The 18,447-nt window shown below is 38.2% G+C and overlaps 2 long non-coding RNA genes and 2 pseudogenes across 3 annotated transcripts; 2 read left to right on the forward strand and 2 right to left on the reverse strand.

Annotated features, from left to right (window-relative positions):
• Positions 1 to 8,841, forward strand: part of LOC149105099 (uncharacterized) — a 35,236-nt pseudogene extending 26,395 nt beyond the window's left edge.
• Positions 3 to 4,630, reverse strand: LOC149105101 (uncharacterized; annotated as a pseudogene). Its single transcript, XR_016201420.1, has 4 exons — positions 4,517 to 4,630; positions 3,125 to 4,010; positions 1,568 to 2,512; positions 3 to 1,296 (listed from the first exon to the last, which is right to left on the reverse strand). The product of XR_016201420.1 is annotated as an uncharacterized LOC149105101 (transcript).
• A 603-nt stretch (positions 8,842 to 9,444) lies between the features above and the next one.
• LOC149105102 (uncharacterized) lies at positions 9,445 to 12,950 on the reverse strand. The gene is made up of 2 exons (XR_016201510.1): positions 12,786 to 12,950; positions 9,445 to 12,291 (listed from the first exon to the last, which is right to left on the reverse strand). It is a non-coding gene; the product is annotated as an uncharacterized LOC149105102 (long non-coding RNA).
• Positions 12,951 to 13,039: 89 nt separating this feature from the next.
• On the forward strand, positions 13,040 to 14,467 carry LOC149105103 (uncharacterized). Its single transcript, XR_016201511.1, has 2 exons — positions 13,040 to 13,183; positions 13,934 to 14,467. It is a non-coding gene; the product is annotated as an uncharacterized LOC149105103 (long non-coding RNA).
• The last annotated feature ends 3,980 nt before the right edge of the window (positions 14,468 to 18,447 follow it).

The following is an 18,447-nucleotide window of genomic DNA, read 5'->3' on the forward strand; positions in this document are numbered from 1 at the left end:
GACTGTAATTAAAAAAGGTAGTCATTACACTTCCATTATTTTTAGTACAATTTTGTTTCGAACCTCAATACTGGAATAGTTTTCCCTATTTTTGTTTAATAATTATTTCACAAGATACGTCTACACCTCCACCGCCTTGGGCCTGTTAATCGTGAGCATCCTTACAAATTTGGTGGCTATAGGCTATTAGCATGAAACTCGAGGTTGTTTTGTGGCCAAACTACTGTGAAAAACTAAAATTAAACGACGGACGCATGAGTAATGGGTCTGTCGATCCTAATCGATGCAGGTAACATCTGATGACTCTGACCGACGTAAAGACCCAATAGGGATGAATAGTTTCACATCGATGTACACAAAAATTTGAGACAGTTATGCACCCAAGCACGATCTCACGAGCTCTTCAATTAATTGAACACCACGATACGGCTTTTTTAGCCTTAGTGGAAGATTGTCAATTTCCAGTTCAATGTGGCTGCATATTATGCGCAAAATAGGGACGCTAAGCTTGGTTAACTTATTTCTTGCATACAGTTCACAGAGATTGTATGTATCGTAAGTGATCGGGTGGGTTAGCCGACACTCTTCAAGAATGTGCGCAAGGGCGGAGGAATACGCGTCTTGCTTTGCAACAGCTTGACCGTCCCACTCGTCTGCAACGTCGTGACTTCCTTGCCTGAATTTCGCCGCCATTCTTGAAAAATACGATTTTATTTGCTGTGGCGCTATGAATTCATCTACAGTGAATCTGCGGCTCTCGTCTTCATGTTTTGCATGTCTGAGCCACCTGTGTGGGGTCTGCTTTGAATCCTGTCTGTTCTCCTATTTTAAATTTCTCGTCTAGGTAGGACTTCTGCTTAGCACTGAAACGGGCAGCCTTCTTCGTAGATCGCAATGCCCAGCCCTGCGGTAAAGCCTGAACACTTTGTTCTGAAAGCTCAGAACCGGCAATAAATGGCTGTGCGCTTGATCCCTCCTGTTTTTTTTCAGCGTAAAGAATCTTTGCCTTGTCGAGAAGCGAGTGTCTTTCCTCTACAAATTTGCACTTGCCATAATGCATATGCCGCTCCAGGTTACAATGGCGCTGAAAAGTACTCACGCATCCTTCAACTGGACAGGAAAAAAGACCAGCGTGCTCCTTGTCAGCGGATGTCATGTTTTGCTCTCCATGAAAGGTGTTTTCTGGATTGTCTTCAACAGGAGACCGCGTGTTTTCAAACAAAGAGACGTTTTGGAAGTCTCCAGGAGAAAAGGAGCTCTCGGGGAATACTGGATCCTTCACTGAACCCATTTGGACTAAGGAATAGAGAGCATAAAAAATAACTAAACTTATCGTACAAGACACGAGATTTTGTTGCATTTTGTGGCAATGGCATTTAAAATAAAAGCGCCTTCAGTAATAAGGGTCTAAACAGAACCTAAGATTCTTCAATTAATTGCATTAGCGTTAACTCTGATATACTACGAGCAGCCCTTACTTAGTCCGTCGAGCGTGACGCGAAAAAAAAAAAAGCGCGCGAGAAAATAAAAATTTGGTAAAAGTAAGCAAGAAATAATTGTTTTTTACCTTGTAACTGAGACCATGGCATGGTCTTTCCTTCTCCCACATCAAATGCCTTCCATACAATCAGACATTCCTCTCCATAATGGAAATTATTTGAGTTGCTCACTTCCTTCCTGCTGCAACGAGATTGGATGCTACTTTGTGGAATCAATCAAGGTAACTCGGACGCCTCTAACACCACCATGAGATAGATTAGCTCGTTTCAGATCATCCGCAGAGACTACATCATGCCCATCACTAATGTAGCGAAGAACATGTGCTTTGATCGTTGCTGCTCTTCTGTCGCATGCATGGATCCTTACCGCCTTGTGGGTCGCTGAAGTCCACTCTCTAAACTTTGATATCAGTCGCTTCTTTCATAAGTCGGCAAGCAGCTAACATGGTGAAGCTGTTGTAACGCCCGGCGTTGTCTTGTCGGAAAAAGGCAGTTGTAATCTCCGGATGTTCTTTCTTGAGTTCTTGGAGTGTGTGTCGTATGATGCTGACCACCACGTTGCTGTCTTGACTGCAATTCTCGACTATGTGAACAAACACTTGGTGCTGCAGCTTGTCAGCAATCTTACGGGCTACAACACTAATGTGCCAAAAAATCCCTCTTTTGGCAGACCAATCAGCTTGCGTTTCCCTGTACTTTTGTGGAAGAAACTTCATGGCCCAGTCCTGTGTGATGAGAACTGAACACGTTTCCAGGTTTTCTAGAAGACTCGTTCTTGCCTTGTCCTACTGAATTTATCTCAACTGATGAGCCTTCCATGATTCAATTGTCTGATAGGCTTGTTGAAGTGTGAACATCAAGTCATCGCGGTCTTCGTCTTTCAACTCGGAGGATCTTAATGAAGACTCAATTTCCATCATTATGGATTTCAGCTGGTCACAAGAAGGACAGCACTTGTCATGGGAATGGTCACACGCCACACGGAGACAGTCCTCTTTAGTCCCCTGGAACGTGTGAGGCTGCTGTAATATGGACCTTAACCATTTAAGAAAAATGTGACTGAAGATCAGTATAAAAAAAATGATATGTTGTACAGTGTACGTATACACCATGTGGTGAAAACGGAACAACAGAATACTTTACACGCGTTTTCCCTCTTTTGAGTTCCCCTTCATGAAGAGCGAAGGAGTACTCCGCCATAAGCTATAAGCTATATTGGAATTTGCCATCCAAAGATTGTGGATTTTTAGCTGCTTTACTATGTACTAAGGTCAAAATATTAGCCATTTTGTTTGAAGTTATAGTGCCTTGAAGGGGTAAAAGCTTTTAAAAGAGCCACGAGAACGTCTGTATTGACTTATTTAGAGACATAACAAGTGTCCGGTATTATGATTGATTTACTTTATAATAATAGACCAATCTTCCAGTTTTGCCCGCTCTCCTGACTTCAGTTTAGAGTTGTAAGTGATTTGTTTTGTTCGCTTGGAGTAAATCTAAATCTATTTAGAGCTGATTCCATACGTTCACAGATGTATAGTCTGAGCGTTTCGGAGGCAAGGTAACACTTTGTTAGAATTACCTCGTTCCGAGTGAGTACCCTGTCTCCAATAAATAAGTAAACTCATTTCCCTACTTGAGTGACTTACAAAGAAAAATGAAGCATGCATGGCAATACTTACTTTGTAGTCTGTTTTGAAGTGCTGTTTTCCCTCCTTCAGCGCCTGCTGGCATCTAAGGACCCACTGTCTCTCACCCAGTTTTTCAACAATTGCCATCAGATCGTCAAAAGCTTTCGCTCCCTCAGCCGCAAAGTAGGTCCAGTCCATGAAGTGACTTTCTCACTGTGGCGGTACATGATGACAATATACGCAACATTGTCGAGATGCTGAAAGGTGTGAAGTTGGTTTCCAAGCAAAACTGACGATACTGATCACTTATTCGCTGCGGAATCGTAGATCTAATGGTATTCGGTGCTTCGAGGATTCTGCCGTTTGTTAAGTACAAGTAGCGTTGGCCAAACGGTAAATCTTGTACAACATGTGCACTAGTTATAAAACACAGGAAGTGATCTAACTGTGGTTCGTATCCACACGCATTCTTGGGCTTTTAGAAGCAGGTAAAGGAACACCGCGCCCATGCTGGATTTTGTGCTGTCGTGCAGTTTTGATTCGATACTCAGTGATGTCTGGTATGAACTGCTGGATTACTGAATATGGAATCAGATCAGCTATTACTGACAACATCTGTCGGCGTGTGTCCCAACTATAAGCGTTCTGATGTCTCTGCTAAGGCTTCCAGATACTTCTGATCGGCTGAGGTTTGGGGTGTTATGCACAGGGATGCTTCCACTGACTGTGAACTCTTCAGTGCTTGCTACAACGACGCTGGGTTTCCGGGAGAGATGACCTCCAAAAGAGCCACGACAGCATCTTTTGCTTTCGAGATGCGAAAACTCTTGGTGCGTGCGCTTAACTGATCCTAGCTCTTTTTGGGTTGATTTATAGTTCCTTCCTAAGGAACTCGTTTAACTTCAAGCGACAAAGGGTCTGGTTTTCATAGTTGCTGGAGGAATCACTGGCGCTGCTAGTACCAGTACTTTCTGTTGTGTATGGGCTGTCATCTGATGTCACAATTGATAGGTTTTTCATTGCCTTAGACAGTCCAGTGGCGCTTTCATTTTCCTAAAACAAAATTAAAGAAAATGAAAAAAACAAAAAAAAAAACAAAACAAAATGAATTTGAGTTTCAAAATATATAGCAAGAATAAAAAACACACACACAAGAAAATTCAATATCCCAAAAAAACCTTTTGGCCTGCGCATGCAAGCATGGTCTCTCGGCAGCTTGCTGAGCAAAGTGTTAGAAGTGGGGCCTGTCAGCACAAGGCGCAGTCGCGAGGAGAATGGGAACGAGACCTGCCTTCCCGCGCGAAAAACATTTCCTTCCCGCGAGCAATAAAGCCACTTGCGCAGGCCAGGTGCAGGTAGTAACATAAATGATCTGCTTGTAGGCTCAACCATTAGACTTATTGGGTCACTTTCTGCTGACTCCAAGGGGGATGAAATACCCTCTGTTTCTTGCTCACCCTCTTGTGGGATCGCGGCGATCTCCTTAGTTGAGGCAGTTGACATGGATTGCGCTTCAAACTGAGTGGATTTTGACTCTTTAGTTAGAAACAGCCGACAGTGCTTACAAATTGCTGGAAACAACAAAATTAGAGCAATAAATAGACAAAAATATGCAAGGTCTAAAACAAGAATTCAGATCAATGTATTGAAAAAAAATTGACTGACGCGAAGCAACTGGAACAAGCAAAGAAGTGAGTCTATAAAGTGGCTGAGATTGTGGGATTGTGATTCCTCGGTCTCCTTTTAATTCTTTCTTCTTATTGACACTCTAGTCTGGCGGAACTGAACATAACTTTTTGTGACAACGCCATCTAATTCCATATGCATCTCGGTGCCGTGGACAAATTGACATTTTCAAATGATGTTCTTTTATCTCGAAAATCTCTGAAAATTTAAAGATAATTTACATGCGTTTGTCATTCAACAAGGTGTCATTCGCGACTCAATTCATCATCAGTGATGTTTACCCAAATGTCTGGAAATTATTAACTACTTAATAACCGAGAGTGAGGTCGTTACGGGAAAATCTCAAACTGAGGCCTTGCCGTATTGACCGAGCGATAGCGAGGTCAATACGGTAGGCCGAGGTTTAAGATTTTCCCGTAACGACCGAACGGTCGAGGTTATTAAGTTGTTTATTATATGGCTCATGAATTAAAGAAAAGAAAAAAATTATTCGAGCGGAAGTCGTCAATTTACATCCGGCGATGCGCGCGTTTACCGATTAATTCATCGTCTCAAACCCAGGGCAAAACTACACAGTCAGTGAACTTAACGTATTCCGTGAAAAACACACATTTCTTTACGGGAAAAATGGTTGTCACAGCCTCAAAAAGGTATTTTAGTATCGGTGCACAACTTGATGGGGGAGTTTTTCCGCCTTTTGTGGCGAAACGTCAACGCATATAGAAAAGACAAAGTGCTTCAAAATAGTCCAAACCAACGGTCTTTCGGTGAAAGAAAATACTAATGCTTCAGAATGTACTGCTTAGAATAACTCGATCTCCGCATTCGCTTTGGACAATATATCTTCGCCTTCTTCATTCTGGGATTTATGGATGAACTTTTCAAGCCTTGTGAACGTCTAAAACTACCTGCAGTTATCAGAAACACTGCTACCGACAGAAACCGCCCGATTGTTTACATTTGATGATCGTGGAAGCTGATTTACACTTGCTTGTGTTAAAGCGAGGGAATCTATTTGATGAGAACCGTTGTGGAGTTCATGATTTCAGTAATTGTTGTGACTAAGATGATAAGTTATAAGTTTCTTCGTGGTGTTCTGCTCAGGATGCCTGACAGATCTGCCGATGGTTTTTCACTTGGTGATTTTTGCTTTACCAGACTTGGTAAACTTTGATTGTTTTTCCCAGTGCCCGCCAAAGTTTCTGCTGGTAAGTCAAAAACGACTTCTATATAAATTTTTTTACGGAAAATTCTCTAAACTTTTAGCTACTCGGATTAAATTTACTTTCTCTTACTGTTTTTAATCGGCTTTCATCGTTTCAATGCGCTTGAATTTTCAGAGCTGGGCTCTTCCTAATTTGCATAATCCGTAATCGGCCCGTGGGCATTGCGGCTGCATAATGACCGCTCAGATCTCGTTCTTAGCCAATCAGAACGCTCGTTATATCGACCACAAGCCAAAGCCATATAATAATTTGTTTTAAAGTTCCACCCACCTGTATACCTTATATCTGCGCAGAGGGTTTCATGACTGATCCGCAAAATTCTGTACATCTGACTGGTAATCCTTTCACGAAAAAAGATCTTTATCGCTTTTAATAATGAGGTAAATATAATGCACTTGTCACTGGAAACCCCCAACCCCCAACCCGGGAAAACATGGGGCATGGGTGGGGCTTTGTGGGGGCCTTGACTCCCTTCTCAAGGGAGTGCGGGATAATTCCTTTTTTTCCCTTTGCATTCCCAGGGAGGCGGTACATTTTGGCCTTTGCTCTGCCTGATGGGGCTGGGAATTAGAATATTTTAATCTGTTGCTGTGTCCAAGCAGGGAGGGGTAACAGAAAGGTCACTTAACAACCTGGTACGAAAGGAGTCTGGGACGAGAGCCCGGTAACGGGAATCAGTCATCTTCACCTTGTGATGGTGAGTTCATTTGCATGCAATTAAACTATAATCCTCATGTTGCGACCTCTTCTTTTGCTAGCTAGTATTAGTAGTGTCCACTGACAGGTGCGTGTATAACCCGGGGAAAAACCGAAGCACAACTGCAAGGCATTGCCTTACTTCGGTAACCATCTCGACTTCTTTCATTGTTTATACCTTGCATAACTTCTACACAACTTATGAGAAATATTGACATGTTACCTGCTCTTGCGAGAAGAAGATTTGCCTCCGTTTGTAAAGTTGAATCAAAGCAATCGAAAAACTTCAAATGACTCTTGATGTTTCTTCCGCATCTTTCTATCGTTTCACAAACAGCATTTGCTGGGTTGGAACTACTGCATCCACACGGCCCTCCAACAAGTTCAGAGAGATATCAACCAAAGTGCATGGGAATCATTTCAAAACAATTTATTTTAGCGTTTTCATCATCAGACTTTATGCAGCAGCTGCAGTTTTCATGATTTTCAGTTTACCCCGTCATTCATTATTCCTATATGTAGATCGTTGTTAAATAAAAGCAATAGCCGAGAAGAGCTTCTTTGGAAATAACACTTATTATTCATGCCACTACTTTATTAGTTTTATGCACATATCTCATTCTTTTAACAGCTTTTTTTTTCTTTTTAAATCTCCATAGGAACATAATATTTGGAAGTTGACTAGAAAACCTTTGGTTACTTCAGTCTCCAGACTCATATAGTACACTTTTTGCTTTGTCTTAAACAACGTTAATAGAGAGGAATGGTTATGAAACCCGACAAAGTTCTTTGTTGTATGTTTTCGTTCGCTTTTTTGGCCTTGACCGTGCACAAAACGCAATAGTTGTTCACTCCGTGCTGAGTAACTAACCAATAGAAACGTGTTGGTTACGTAATTCATGCATAGTGTATGAACGCAAAACAAAAGATTGTGCATTGTCGTGGACCTTCCAACATAAATCTTGGCGTCTTTGTTTGCTCCTTTGATGATTGCCGGGCTTCATAACCAGTCCTCTATATTAACTATGTCTTAACGTTTCACTGATATAAAAAAACTGTAAATGTACGAGTAAACAAAGTTATCGTTGTTATTGTTGTTGTTGTTGTTGTTGCACTCCTCCGTTACTCCTGTTTAAGTGCTTAGTAGGTTGCTCGCCATACACAATAGTGATAAGTCGTTCTATTTACATCCTAGGTTGGTTATCGCATTCGGCTGTAATACGTGGGAATGCTTTTAACAAAAGTCGCCTTTACCAGCTTCTTACGCTTGCTGTTGGATTGAACTCTCAGTGGGAGCTGTGTTACCACGCCTCCACTCAAGGCTGGAGTTCCAGTACCTTTCACAGCAGGTGCGAAGGGAAAAGCGACACGGTTACCATCATCAAAAAGGGAGAGGACGTGTTTAGAATCCCTGGGGTATAATAAATTTGCTGTTTCAGGTTATGTAGTATTAAACTTTTACAGAGTAATTATGTTTGAGAAGACCATAATTAAATTGTGGATCAATACTGAGCCTTTCTCATCTAATAAGTTCTGAATAGGTTTAAGAAGGTTTTACATTTTTTTCGTTTTCCTTTGATTCGAAAACGTTGCAACGCCTATCCCTATAATATTATCCTAAGCCCACCTCGGATTATTAACAATAAGCTGCCTCCACTGAAAGTGTTAATACTTTTGACCTCTAATTAAGGGGTTCTAATTGTTCGTCTTTTTCCCCCATGATCAATATTTCCTTGAATGTTCTTGTTATTTAGATTCCACTGGTGGTTATGCCTTCACCTCCAGTGCGTTCATATTTTCACTCTGCAACAAAGAGGGTCTTGGACCATTCAAGAGAATGGTGAAGAAAGCATCAGTTGCAATTTACAGGCACTCTCGACTTGGTCCAACATTTGGTGGAGGGTATGACATCAAAATTTCTAACAATGCCAACAGCAACACTGATTCATCCACTAACTTTTTAAATACGACTCCATGTACTACTCCGTTCCAAGTGGAGTACAAGACAGGAACACAATCCTGGCTGGGTCTTACAAATTCACACCTGATGAGGTGAAAGTGTTTTATCTCGGTTGATTTACCCTAACATCCCTACATTCATGTTCTCAACTCATTCATAATTTGAAATGAACAAGCTGATCGAAACGAATTATAAGTGTTTCCATGGTCCAGAGTTATTTGATACAAATCAGACTAACCAATTTATTTCTTTTAATCGCTCTAAAAGTAGCTGGCCTTGATTTCTAATCTGATATTTACTTCAGTTTATTTACTAATTTTATTTATTTTTACTTTTTTTTTGTTTGCTGTTACTGTTCGTGAATGATATTCGCTGACTTTTATAAACTCGGCCATCCCATCAAGGCAGTTTGGCAACACTCGTATCCCTTACCAAACCAAACACTATTTTAAATGTATTTAAATACTATTTTTAAAAACTGTTTTTAACCTATTTTATGAAATAGATTAAAAATAGGGCGAAAAGTGTATTTTTAACGTAGTTTTCGACTGCTTTTAATGGTGTTTAAACCTGTTTAAAACACTATTGAAACAAAATTTGAAATGTATTTTGAAAAGCTTTTAAAAGTATAGTTAAAATTCCGAAACTCGAAATCCTTTGCTAAGTTTAAAAATATAATTAAAATAGTCTGTAACTACTTTAAAAATCTCTCGAGGAACACAGCATTCGGAATAAAAACAGGACAAAAATCGTTTTAAAAACAGCTTTTAATCTGCAAGACTATTTTAAAACTAGTTTAAATGACAATTTTAAAAGTATTTTATACAAAATAGGTTTAAAATAGGTGCAAAATTATATTTTTAACATATTTTTCGACTGATTTTAAAGGTGTTGAAACCTGTTTAAAACACTATTGAAATCCACTGTCTCAAAATATATTTCAATAGTACTTTAAACAGTTTCAAAGTTAAAGTGGATCATATATGAAAAAAATATGTCAAATACAATATAACTATATGAAAATAGCTTTAAAATAGTCTTGAAATGGCATACAGTAATATAGTATAAAACAGCGTAAAAATAGCACAAAATAGCATAAAAACAGTATGAAAATACAGTAAAAATAGTATAAAAATAGTACTAAAATAGCATCAACTAATGTGAAAATAGTTTAAAAATAGTGTCAAAACAGCATAACAATAGTGCTAAATAATCTTGAACTTACATGTAACTTTGTTCTAGCTGTGAACAACACATGACATGCTAGAAGTCAGTGTAGGGCAAACTCAAGCTTGATGGGGGTGCTTGGCTCTACTTCTTTCTTAACTTGTATAATAAATGTAGCTCTACGCTTACTGTATCTGTATATGAAAAGCTGTAATAACAGTTGAGGCTGCAATAATATATATTTTTTGTCTATAAAAGGCTAAAAGTTACTAAAATTTTAAAAACCAAAACATTTTTGAGTGCACGGTCATCATCAGTGCTACATATTATCTTTGTTAAGAAGAATTGCAAACAATGTAAAGGAGTCAAAGGAACATGCATGTATCAATGCCAATTGAGAACTTGAGGCTAAGGGTCAATTACTTAGTATAAAACATCCTCTATATCACTCATTTTAAGGCTAAATACAGGCTATTGACTTGTACCGGTATGCTATGTCTGCAGGGCTGTCATTAAGGGCTGTTAACCATAACACCTGTTACGGCTGAGTATGCTTGATTTTCCCTTGATGCTATGGGTGAAATTCCCTGCTGTTTAGAGAATTCACCCACAAAGTAACAAATTTTCTATGGGTGTGGAGAATAAGGCTACAGGTGACTAACAAATTAATGACAACCCTGGTCTGTACATGGGAAATATATACATTGTAATTAAACGTAGATGCAGGACATGCAGTACATACTCAATCACTTCTAATCAAGGGAACCGTTTGGCCAATTTAGAGGGTACAACTCATTATGTGTGACTTTTGTACATTTAGTAGGTGATGATCACGTCATGCAAAGGTTTTGTTCATCTTTCGTCATTGAGCAATGTCTGAGGCTACAATTAAACCCTGCATCATTTATGTGGTCCATGTTACAGTTGCAAGCAAGTTGTAGGTTTGATTTTGAATCATAGACTTGTTTTATGTACATGTACATGTGCATATAGCAATTAAAACTGTACCATCTTTTTGGGCCTACAGATATTCAGACTATGAGTAGTCCTGGCCTCTTTCGCGTAGTCTATTGTGTGTGATGCAAATGAAAACCGCAAGAAAAAATGTTGATTTTCTTTCGCGTCATGCATGATGCATGGACTAAGGGCCTCTTCATATGAGCCCGGTAACTGGACACTGTGTTGCAAAAGCAAAGCTATTTTGCCTAAAAAGTTTCAGCCTGGTTACCCGGGCTGGAGCGTTCATATGGGAAAATTCTCATCCTGGTTACCGAGATCTTGGACGCAAAAATTGAGATCTCAGTTACCCGGCCAGCCTGGCTTCTCATACATATATGAACACATCAAAATTTTTATGAAAGAAAGAGTGGCGAGGCGAGATCTCAGAAACCGAGCTAGGCCGGTTGCCCGGGCTCATATGAAGAGAACCTAAGCCAAAGAGGGAATACTCGTAGTCTTAGCAAGCAGGGCAGGGAAAAACAAACATCCCATTGCCTGGGGCAAGTAAATTTTGCTCTTGGGCAAGTGAAAACAGAAGTTTGGAGGTCTGGTAAGGTGGGCAAGTGAAATTAGCCTCAGTACATGTAATCTTGTGAATAATAATTTCCAATCAAAACCTATTTCAAAACTTAAGACTACAAGATGAGCAAAACAGTGAGTTGAAAGCATGGATTAATTTAAAATCCAAGCATACTTTGTATCTGACACAACAATATTATTGTGCCACTGTTAGTAGTTTCTTTCACCTAGTTTCATAGTACCAGTAAACTCATCTTGTTATAGTCTATCACTTACTATAGACAGCAACTAGTAAATGATGCAGTTGATAAGGCATGAACCTTGCGTGCCCATTAGGCATTAGTAATATTTTAGTGGAGCCAACTGAAAACTGAAATAGACTGGCCTACTGCGCAACTAGATTTCATTTTTTTTTCCTGCCCTGGCAAGATGAAGCTTAAAAAACCAAAACCACTTGCAGTAAGTTATAGGGAACCCAAGCTGTCACAAGTCAAGGTCTGGTGCAATTTGAGGTAAAGTTTTACAAAAACTACAGTATTCCAACATGAAAGAATTAATTAATGCATACCATGTTCCTCTTAAAATAAACTTTGTAGCCGCAGTGTATGTAATATATAATCAATAATATTATTATTTACAAGTTAACAAAACTTATCTCATCAAGTTGTAAGGTTCATTCATTTCCAACAAGAAACAACTGTACTTTCACTGATGTGGCATGACTGTAGTAGCTACGTATAGCTTCCTTTCTAACCCTAACTTTAGTTATTTCCTCCTTTAAAAATTTACCAACGATTGCAGAATTGCAGCAATAACTTCGTAACCAGAAGGCAGTTGAAAGACCCCATGAGACTTGCAGAGACTTTGGCCCTAACAGGGCAGCACCACTCTCCATCTCCTGTTTCTCAAAGCTGAAAATAAAAACAAAATTATTTATTGCATTGTTTAATTATTGCAGGATTTAATATTTTTGCCTCCATGTATGTTTTGTTATCATGTTAAGTCTATAAAGTTGCCTTTCCACTTGAACAAAAACAAACTGTTTGATTCAACTTCCACAGTTCGCACTTTAATTTCCCTACGAAGAAATCGATCAGTTTATGCCATGTCAAGATAGTAAAATGATCACAATGGATGAGTAATTTATGGCTGCACAAAAATGGCATACACAGTTGTACATTGTAAACATGTAACTGCCATATAACTGATCATACATGTATATAAAACAGTACCTATAATTATGTAGACTGGACGAAGAACAATTCAAAATTCAGATCTATGTTTCATAGGCAATCATCTAATTCGATAAAACAGCTGATGTGGTTACAAATATGTTACATGTACTTATATGAACATGCATCTCTTCGAATGAAAGACACACCAAGACAGAAGATGGTCGGCTTACCTCCACGGCATTTCCTTGAGACATTACCAAGTTGAAGTCCATCGCAAAGGCAAATCATGGTCGCTGCACCCACGAGTCATATGATTCGGTTCGGTCCCTTAACTTTTAGTCCAGTAAAAGGTAAAAAACAACAACAAATGAACTGTTGCACTGGTCTTAAACGGCTGGAACGAAACCTTCGTTTTACACAACAATTTTGAAATGGAAACAAGTCACGTGGTCACTCGCATGATCTTTCACGCAATCACAGCTGACCAAAATGCTCGCATCAGAGTATTGCACCGGCGGGTCAGCGGAAAATCGACCGGAAAATCCGTTTGCGCCAAAAGTTACGACCGCCAACACGAAGCAAGAGGAGTGCTACATTGGATATAGTTATTAGCCCAGGATTTTTAACGGTACGTTATCTGTTTATTTTATCTGCTTAAACTCCATTTTTTTGTTTACAACCCTCGTAACTTTTTCAAGCGTATTTTCAGGTATTTTACATTGAGACATACGCCAGTTAAGTTTCGCGGGTAATGCTTGGCGATTTCTTGTTTGAAAGATGCGCCAAATGTTCATTCATAAAAGAAGCTTTCTCTTAGATGTATGGGTTTGCTCCAGACGTAACTAATCGCGTACCAAATCGAAGGTTCGATTAAACGAACTTTATCGAAATCAATCGAACTTAATCGAACGATTGGGTTCGAACTCTCGAAGAACAAAATTGGGGCATTCGAATGAATCGAATCGCACTTTGTTGTCGTGCGAGAATGTGTTGTATACATGTTCATGTATTAACTAATTGCATGCTATAACACATGAAATCCAAGCTTGAATCAAGCCTACCATGAACAGAATCCTTGCATTTTGGCTGCGACGTTAGGTGTCACTCAACCTGCATTCGCTCTATTGTTTCTATCGTTAATTTTACTTTAATTATTTTCATTCTTCTATATTATGGTTCCTGTAATTACATTGTAGATTTCTTGACAAAAATGATATTCACACAAAGGGGCTCTGAAAATGGTTGAAGAGACTAGTGATAGGGACTTCTCCCCATGCACATGTTAGTTTTGACCTTCAGTAGGGGATAGACAAGCATTCAGTGTAGTTCAAATTCACCAAATTTTTGATTAGATGAATGCACTATATTTATGTGGCAGGTTGATACATATCCAAAAAATATGGCTAAGCACAACAAAGGTTCAGGAAGAAGAAATTACCTGGCAAGAAGAAGAAAAAGTAATGAAAGACAAGAGGATGAAGTAATAAGAGAAGGATAAAAACACAGAAAACTAGCTGAAGTATTTCGTTCTTTGCAAGAAACTGAGGCAGATGAAACCAGTTGGGAAAGATTTGCGAAATCAGCGTGATTTACCACGAAGGCGTTTTTATGTGGTCCAATGAGGGTTCTTTATTCTCTTTTGCTTGTAACATTTTCAAGAACAAGAGAAAATTTAACCATTTCAGAATAACCCACTAGGACATGAATGGATGGGTAACTGGATAATGCAATTGATACATGTACATAATTAATCATGAAATGTTCCAAGTCCTGGTTCAGTAGTTGTTGTTCGCAAGATCTTGAAGCTTGGGCTCTAATTTGCAAGATGGCACACAAGCAAATGTGCAAAGGCCTCTGGGTGCTCTGAAATGTTGTTGTTGACAACTGAAAAATAAATCTTTTTATCATTCGATGCATTGTTTTCTTCCTTTTCACTAGCCGAGAGCCCACCAAGTGAGCTGTAAATAACTGCCTACAAATAATGGTCTGCTCATGCGTAGTACCGTCTAAATGTGTTTGCTGCAAATAATATTCTGCTCATGCGTAATTGGAACCAAACTCTCAGGTGAAATAATTTAAATGGCTGATCACTTCCCTGAGCTGTGATTGGGTGGTCACAGATCAATTATTTGCGTCAGCGTTCAACTTTGGCAAATAATTGATCTGCTTGCCACTGACAAATCATGATATTTTGCTCAACCTCATTCAATAATAATTATTATTCACAGTTATTGTGAATTTGATACATATATTTGTTTGGTTTTGAAACCAAACGAACCGGCGCTTTTTGCCAGCTTGCTGTGATGTTAGTAGTGAATGCCTCTAGTTAACAGATCAGAGCACAGACTCTTATAATATTAGCCTGGTCACAGCATCTGTCATTGAAACCAAGCAGTAAATTCAACGTAAGTCTGCTCATAACAGACTGGAACAACAACTTTTATCATTAAAAACTATTTAGACAAAAAAAAATGGATTTCCTACATTGTTGACAATAATGACTAAACTGTTGTACAAATATTAGTTCAAACCACTTTTGACCTCAAAATTAAATGACTTTAAAATCTGGAAAACTGTAACTGCTCATATGGGAAACAAGAAAAAAAGAATTGTTTGAAAGAACAAAAAAAAAGGAATTTGGTTGTGAGATCTTGATTTTGGTGTACTTTGTGACTGACAGCACTTTTGCAAGATCTTGAAGCATGTATGCCATGATGAGTGACCACAATAGGTAACTGGCTGATTACTACAAGCAATTTTCTTTTTCATATTCAGTGGTTGTCATTTCTTGTGATTTGTTTTGAGACCTTCCACATGCACACTGTGAGTGGGACACTCTTTGCCAAAATTATGTAAATTATGTAATCTTGAAACATGTACATGATGACTGACCACAATCAATAATTGGCCAATTACTGCAAACTAGTTACATGTACCTTGAAATTTTCATTTTAATATTGAGTAGATGTGATTTTTTGTGATTTGATTGTGAGATCTTAATTCTGGTCTACTTTGTGAGTTATGGCATGTTTTGCCATTAGGGGTGGCCCCAACCAATAATAAGTAATGTCAACCAATTACTTGGATCAATTTTCCTTGAGTTATTAGTTGTTGCTTTCAGAAATTTGATTGCTTCTGGTAAATTTTTAAAGTGATGACACTTTTGCCAAGACTTGTATATTGTACATGTCCATGCAGACATCGAAGAGCTTGAATTGCTTTCAAAATTACTTCTCCCGCTACCCTTTTGAAACATTCCGTGGTTATTTTTCTTGTATTCCTGCTGTACAGTTCAGGTTGATAACAGTAGGCGAAAAAGTTCCACTCGATAGCTTGTGCTAGCCCAGTGTGGTACATATAATATAGAACTTACCTGCTGTTTTCTAGATAAAATGTAACTAAACCTATTACAGTTGAGAACCATTGTGTTTAAAGGTTTTGTATGTAAAGCTTGAGTGAAAAGAAACTACAAGCAGTTTTCAAAAAGGGGATGCAAATTATGTTGATTGCATTATAAATTTCCAGTGGGCTAGATTTAGAAATAGTGCAAAAATGGTGTATTTAAAATCTGTTGTTAAGATAGACATTGCTGTCATTATTTAAAACTACTATTTAAATAGTGTACTCACCTGATTAAAACTTAAAATATGTTTAAAACAGACTGTTTTAGTTGTATTTTAAAGCTTAATATGAATTGCTATCTCAAATAGGTTTTAAACTTCCTATTTAAAACATATTTTATGCTCTTGACATGTCAACTACATTTTAAATACCCTATTTAAAGAGTGTTTTAACACTGAAAATTTGTAAAATACTTTTTAAACCTACAACCATTACCAATATAACTTTCAAAACAGGGTTTAACTAGAATTTTTAAACTGTTTGAACGAAACTTTTGTAGCCATAGTATTAAAATAGATTTTAAATCCCCTATTTAAACCCTGTTTTGAGCTCAAACTACGTTAAAAACAGAGTGAAAATCATTCCCAGGTCATGAAATAGGTTCTAACTATACTTGAAATACATTACAAACAAAAAGCAAAATTTTGAATTTTGTACAAAATAGCACAAAAATACCCTATAGTGACTTCAAAATACTCTTTAAATCATCAAAATATATTCAAAACAGTTTAAAATCAGTTTAAAAATACAGATATTTTAATGTCATATCTTATATCTATTCACAGCAGTAAGGAATGCATATGTATCCGAAAGAGAATTATTATAACGTATGTCCAAATTAGTAGCCGTAACGTACAGCTGCATATGAAGCATCAGTTTCCGTTTGTAGACTCCCCAAGAGGGAAAGTAGTTGTTTGGTAACTGATATTGAGGTTAACTCTTTTTTTTTTTTTTTTTTTGTGGGGGTCCGTCGATCTCCCTACGTTAAAAAAAGGAGCAATTATAACAGAGAAAGAAAACCAGAAATCCGGAGCCGGATATCCCAATTCCCAGGAACTCAGCTCCATTAACAAATCTGCTTGGGGAGCGTGCCCCTGGAAACTACTACAGGGGCCACCTTCGGTGTTCCATATCTCGAGCCCCCTTCATTACAATTCTGTATTTGCCCCAGTTAATTGAAGTTCTACGGCGGCATGAGATCGTAAATTGATTAGTAAGATTTATAACCACTCTATTATGCTTGGACTTATTTCCAATAATTAATGTTGATATATATTGTTTTTAGCCATTGTGTAATAAAATGGTTTAATAAACGTCCTTCGCAAATCTTCGAACTTGTGTTTACTACAGCCTGACTTCTGGGATGAAGACTGTTGGTTCGTTCCTGCACCTCGCCCTCTCATGATCCCCCTTTAAGGGTAGTTTTCTCTTAAGCAGATTTCCAATCTGTTTTGCTTAGGGCTAAGGGTACTTACTCTAGTAAATTTGTTAAATTATGCAATACCCTCTCATTGTTATTAAGACGGAATCCACCAGAAGTTCGAGTAACAAGTGGACAAAAACCTAGTACCAAGATTATTTAGATCGTATCGCAAACTTCTGTGCGACTGTTTTAAACGTCTTCCCGAAAAAAATCATTTCTAGCAACACCAAACGTCGAAAACAAATGTTGAACTTCGTATGAAAAACTTGGAAGTACTGGTGAAATGAAACTGATGATGAAATTTTTGCCTGTGTTTGCACAAGTTCTCTGAACTTTGAAATTTATTTTCTCTTGTTCCCATCGGAAATAGTTTTCGGTGTTATTTTAGGCAATTATTTACGTATTTAGCTTTAAGAACATGTAAAAATGATTGAAAATACTTAAAATTAATCTGGTACCAGATTTTTGTCCAGTAAAGCCTGAAATTGCTCGATTTTCTATCGGATTTTGTCCTAATCTTTGAGTTCGGCACAATCAGAATGACATGAATTAAGGTCGTGGACATTTTATTGCATTGTATTATTAGGGACAAATTCAGAAATACAATTAAAAAGAGGTCACTCATCTGAAAGTACTTCGGTCACACATTTACATGATTTAGACAACACGGAGTGAAAAACCGTGTTTTTGAGAAATTGTTTTACAGGCCCGGTGGTTCATAGGTTCAGTTGGACCTATCGCTAGGTAGCAGAATAACGTCACATACAAATCTAGATACGCACGTTGCCGGTATTAATGTGTTCCGAAGCTATTACTGTTAAGTTACTCCGTCAAATCTATTTCCGTTGCACCTGTGGCCATGCTAATTTTTTTGCAAGTTTTTGGGAGAAACAATTCCGTAGAAGTAGGCGCCAAAAAGTCGCGATCAAATGCATTTCATCTGTCAACGTTACAAGGGAAAAATCGAAAAGCAAAACGAGTAATCCTTTTAACAGATGCGTTTCTTTTTCAAACAATACTTTTTGTATTACATAAACGTATAAATTCCGTGAAGACTGAAACAAATA

Source organism: Orbicella faveolata, unplaced genomic scaffold, assembly GCF_042242905.1.
Source record: "Orbicella faveolata isolate gen_17 unplaced genomic scaffold, um_ofav_v1 contig_34, whole genome shotgun sequence".
Taxonomy (NCBI): domain Eukaryota; kingdom Metazoa; phylum Cnidaria; class Anthozoa; order Scleractinia; family Merulinidae; genus Orbicella; species Orbicella faveolata.